Source organism: Hylobates moloch, unplaced genomic scaffold (genome assembly GCF_009828535.3).
Source record: "Hylobates moloch isolate HMO894 unplaced genomic scaffold, HMol_V3 SCAFFOLD_2486, whole genome shotgun sequence".
NCBI lineage: Eukaryota > Metazoa > Chordata > Mammalia > Primates > Hylobatidae > Hylobates > Hylobates moloch.
Window position 1 is genome coordinate 1,709 of NW_026654761.1, and position 5,924 is coordinate 7,632.

The 5,924-nt window shown below is 38.7% G+C and overlaps 1 pseudogene; it reads left to right on the forward strand.

Annotated features, from left to right (window-relative positions):
- Positions 1-480: 480 nt before the first annotated feature.
- Positions 481-5,552, forward strand: LOC131382733 (histone demethylase UTY-like; annotated as a pseudogene).
- The last annotated feature ends 372 nt before the right edge of the window (positions 5,553-5,924 follow it).

Here is a 5,924-nt window from a genome sequence, read left to right on the forward strand (position 1 = left end):
ACTGTTGTGGGGTGGGGGGAGGGGGGAGGGACAGCATTAGGAGATACAACTAATGCTAAATGACGAGTTAATGGGTGCAGGAAATCAACATGGCACATGGATACATATGTAACAAACCTGCACATTGTGCACATGTACCCTAAAACCCTAAAGTATAATAAAAATAAAAAATAAAAAAAAAAAGAATGACAAAGATACTGTTGCTAATCTGTCTGATTTCAGTAGGGATAAAGAGTTAGGGGAGGGTGATACGAAACACAAAGCTGTAAGCAGATTTGAAATTTAAGAAAGATGTCTTTTGAAAATTTTGTCCGTAGTGGTTTCTACATTTTTTTCTTTTTTCAGGAAAATGCTCTCTGTCTAAAAGATTACCTAATGAACTGGAGATAAATCTTTCTGTTATGGCCATTGGAATCTTTACTAAATTTACTTATTTATTTATTTATTTAGAGACAGAGTCTCATTCTCACCTGGGCTGGAGTGCAGTGGCACGATATCAGCTCACTGCAACCTCTGCCTCCCGGGTTCAAGTGATTCTCCTACCTAAGCCTCCCAAGTAGCTGAGACTACAGGCATGCGCCACTACACCCAGCTAATTTTTGTATTTTTAGTAGAGATGGGGTTTCACCATGTTGTTTGGCCAGGATGGTATCAATCTCTTGACCTTGTGATCCGCCTGCCTCAGCCTCCCAAAGTGCTGGGATTACAGGTGTGAGCCACTGTGCCCGGCCAATCTTTACTAAATTTATTTTGAGGGAACTAAATTCAAGTCATATATTTGAAAATTCAACTATTTCTAAGAGATTAATAGCTTATTAATCAACAGGGTCAAGTCTAGTAGCAATGTTAATTTAACTAGTGTATTGCTGTTAGTAACTTTATGTGCACATTTTCTCTTTTACTGCAGCTGTTAAGCAGAAATACAAGATTGCATCAGAAAAATGACATACTTGTTATTTTCTTAGTTGTGTAAACTTATGTAAGAGGTCAAAGGGAGAGTTGCAGAGAGGACAAGAGTAGAGAAAAACGGTGGTAGAGATAATAAAAATATTTTTAAAATGAAATACATTAAGGTTGGTGTAAGGATCAAAATAATAATAAATCAGGAAGGGGAGTTTTTTACGTTAGATTACCACTAATCTAAATAGATATGAGTGACTCATGCCTATAATCCCAGCACTTTGGGAGGCAGAGGCTGAGTCTGGCAAATCACTTGGGCTCAGGAATTAGAGACCAGCTTGGGCAACATAGTGGAATCCCATCTCTACTGAAAATACAAAAATTAGCAGGGTGTGGTGGCTCACGCCTGTAATCCCAGCTGCTTGGAAGGCTGAAGCTGGAGAATTGCATGAACCTGAGAGGCAGAGATTGGAGTTAGATCAATGTAACTCCGTGGGTGACAGAGCCCGGAGACTTTGTCTCCAGATAGATAGGTAGGGAGGGAGGGTAGGTCGGTAGGTAGGTAAGTAGATAGATAGATAGGATTACAAAGTACTTAGCATCCACTTCTTGTATTGCTTTTTAAATTTGTGGGAGTGTAATTGATAAGAATCAATGTAGATAATGTGATTTGGGATTTATAGTTACCATATAAACAGAAGTTAATGCAACATATCATGGGTTACTTCTTATGTCGAAGTTAGAAAGATTAAGCAGGATATACATGTTTTACACCAGAAAATCTGAGTTAACAGATTCTGCCTCCATGCTGGATAATTTCAAATTCCTTGAAAGTGCAGCTGCAGATTTCAGTGATGAAGATGAAGATGATGACATTGATGGAAGAGAGAAAAGCGTCATTGATACTTCAGCAGTGAGTTAGATAACTCATACGATATAAATATTTTTAGGGACTATAATACATACTACATAATGCATAAAAGAATCCATGTTCTTTAATCTTAACCCTTAGCTTTTTCTTTTTCATGAATTTGGAGACATTTATGAGAGTTTATAATATTGATTTCAAGTTGAGAATATTTTTAATATAGTAGCTTTCTCTTGAAATTCCTCACTGACTTTTTGTTCATTCATTGAATGGGACAAGTTTTCTATGGGGCAGATGAATATAGTAAATATTGTGTGTTATAACAATGCAGGGTTATGGGTTGTTACAAGAGAATAGAATTGACAGACACATCATGGTGCCTGATCACAACTAGCATCAGCTCTAATATGTGCAGTTTTTGTCTCTCTTGTCAGGATTGTTTTGGTAGGCAGACTTTCAGAACTCTTCCATTAGATTTCTTCAAAATTGTTTAGGGTTCTTCTCAAGTTTTGTTCAGATGTTTATAAGCTTATTGACTTTCCCGTGGCAGTTTCTTGGAATGAGAGATGTCTCAAAGTAGCCACTTCTTTCTCTTCCCTTCTCCGTTTCCTTCTCTTCTTCCCTCTTCCCCCTTTTCCTCTCTCTCCGCTTTTCTCCCCTCTTCCCCTTCTCCCTTCTCTCTCCTTCCTTCTTCCTCCTACTCCTTTTCCTTCTTTTTTAAGTAAGATATGAGGACATGTTTCACTTTGTCTAGGAAAATGTTTGCATTTTCTCTTTCACATTAATTTATGAATAGAGAGGAGGAAAGTAAAGTAATATAAAGCAGATTGGACCTAAAAGACTTGGGTTTAAGCTCCAGTTCTGCCACTATTTGTGTTTCTTAATGCTTCAGGCTTAGTTTTTTCATTCATAAAATGAGGATTGTTATAAATAGCCATCTTAACCATGGAGGATTTTGTAAGGAACAAAGAGACACTATGTGCAAAAATGATCTGTTTAACTATAAAGTGCTTTCAAAGTGTAAACTCTGTGTGTTTTATGCCTTCTGCTTCTTAGGCTCCATCAGAGACTCAAATTATTACTGCCAGATTATTGTTTTCCATCACCACTATTCAGTAGTACTCTACTGCTAAAGCCCTGCCATGGAAATTATTTGAAATTCAAATAGTAACTTCCAATTTTTCTTATCCAAACAAGTAGTAATAGCATGTGTCTTAATTTACCATAGTAAAAGGAAAAGCCTAAATTTCTATGATACTTTTTCTGTGTCCTGATCATCTGGAAATTGTGTAGTCCTTTGTGATTTCTGTGGGGTGCTGGCATTGAGATATTATTTTTCCATCAAAATACTTTATTCATAGCTCAGTATTAAATAATGCCTTGAATCATGATGCTATATGTTTCTTTTAGTGATATCAATTTAAATCATAAACTATTAACTATTACATATGATCTTACTAGAAATTCCTAAACCATAGACTGTTGTCTTTTTAAGTAAACAACATCATAAATATACTGTCTTCTAATTAGTGCAGATCATAGCAGTTCTGTGCTGCATGCAGTGGCTTGTGCCTGTAACCCCAGCTACTCAGGAGGCTGAAGTGGGAGGATCACTTGAGGCCAGGAGTTTGGGACCAGCCTAGGCAACATAGCAAGACCCCATATCTAAAAAACAAACATTTTTTGTAATTAGCCATGTGTGATGGAACACACCTGTAGTTCCAACTGCATGGGAGGCTGAGGAAGGAGGATTGCTTGAGCTCAGGAATTTGATGTTGCAGTGAGCCATGATCATGACACTGCACTCAAAATTTTTTTTTAGTTTTGGCTGGGCACGGTGGCTCACACCTGTAATCCCAGCACTTTGGGAGGCCGAGACGGATGGGTCACTAGGTCAGGAGATCGAGACCATCCTGGCTAACACGGTGAAACCCCATCTCTACTAAAAATCCAAAAAAAATTAGCTGGGCCTGGTGGCGAGTGCCTGTAGTCCTAGCTACTCGGGAGGCTGAGGCAGGAGAATGGCATGAACCCAGGAGGCAGAGCTTGCAGTGAGCCAAGATCGCGCCACTGCACTCCAGCCTGAGTGACAGAGCGAGACTCTGTCTCAAAAAAAAAAAAAAAAAAATTTTTTTTTTTTCAGTTTTTTTGGAAAAAAATATTTCTAAGCAAATCACTGGTTTTAACAGTTTTGCTTATTTTTTACATTATATTACATTAATTTTCACAGCTTTACTCAAATAGCTATATGCCGAAAAGGACTTTAACAACCTAATTCTGTGTAGCAGTGAATAAGCATAACTTATTGCATTCTATAGGGAAAGCCGAAAGTTATCCTATTAAAATGTCAAGTTGAACAAGTTTTAAAAATGTTATTTTATTTCTTTTCTTTTCTTTTTTTCTTTTTTTTTGAGATGGAGTTTCACTCTCGTTGCGCAGAGCTGGAGTGCAATGGCGCAATCTCTACTCACAGCAACCTCCACCTCTTGAGTTCAAGCAATTCTCCTGCCTCAGCCTCCCGAGTAGCTGGGATTACAAGCATGCACCACCACACCTGACTAATGTTGTATTTTTAGTAGAGACAGGTTTCTCCATGTTGGTCAGGCTGGTCTCAAACTCCTGACCTCAGGCCATCCACCTGCCTTGGCCTCCCAAAGGGCAGGGATTGCAGGTACGAGTCACTGTACTTGGCCCTTATTTTTCTTTGCCGTCATTATTATCAGTATTCTCGTCATTACCAGTTAAGTGTAATAACAACCTTGAGATTATACATGCATGTAAAAAGTGATCAGTTTCAAACTGTGTGAAGCCTAAGTTCTGCAGCAGCATTTAGTCTCCACATTCAGGAACTTTAGGAGGAAAAAGAATGGAACTAAGAGCTATTAACTATTTTTTTAGCCACAGTATAAAGAATGTCACGTCCGTTTGTGTCGTGGCCCTCCTAATGGTTTTTGAAGTGACACTTTATTCATTTTTCTAATCTACTTAGGCATCCTATGCAACCCATAACTTCTTTGGTTTTCTCTTAATTTCTTAAATTGATTTATAAGCTCATTGAAGGTGGAAGTGGAGTGGAACCTTCTATGTCAGGAAGAAAAGTAAATACATGCTTATTATTACAAATTCTACCCCTTCCTATTCTAATCCTGTTCTCCAGTGGTAAACACAATTCGTTTTTCTTCTACACCTAAACATTAAAAGCGGAGGACTTTTGGTTTATTTATTTAAAGTGGGATACTTAGTAAATAGTAATCTGCAATGACAGTAATAAATGTAATTTACCTTTATTCTTTGTAAGGTTATACTGAGGCGATGAGACTAGAAACAAGTTTTTCCCCCCAAGAGTTGCTTTTATTACTTAATACCATATTTAATGTTGAAAATACATTCATACTTGCAATTTGAGGTTCCACATGCTTCTTATGGATTTTGCCTGCTCTTTTTGTCAGGCAGTGAGAACAAGGACTTTGTAGGATGTTGGTGATGGTCCCTCTGAATTACAGCTGGCAACTCATCAGAGTCTAGAAAATGGAGGGATTAAGCCTCTAGGGTAAAAGAAGGTAGATTAGGCAATATATTTATATGTGGAACTCTGAGAATTGGGGTGTCCTGTTGGCATAACTCTTCAGATACACCTTTTCTTTTTTTTTTTTTTTTGAGATGGAGTCTCGCACTGTCGCCCAGGCTGGAGTGCAGTGGCGCGATCTCGGCTCACTGCAAGCTCCGCCTCCTGGGTTCACACCATTCTCCTGCCTCAGCCTCCCAAGTAGCTGGGACTACAGGTGCCCACCACCACGCCTGGCTGATTTTTTTTTTTTGTATTTTTAGTAGAGATGGGGTTTTTACCATGTTAGGCAGGATGGTCTCCACCTCCTGACCTCGTGATCCGCCCATCTTGGCCTCCCAAAGTGCTGGGATTACAGGCGTGAGCCACCGTGCCTGGCCCAGATACACCTTTCTACCTTAGTCTGGCTACCTAGGGAAAATTAGAATAGATTATTAGAATATGGTTTGTATTTATAAAAGCATACACATTCAGCACGGGTTTTCTGTTCCCAGTCTGCCACACGGATCTTGCTTTTTTTGTTTATCTAATAGATTTGCTAGATGTTAGAGTGGGAGGTGCTGTAAGCATAGAAGTATTTCTTGATTTTAG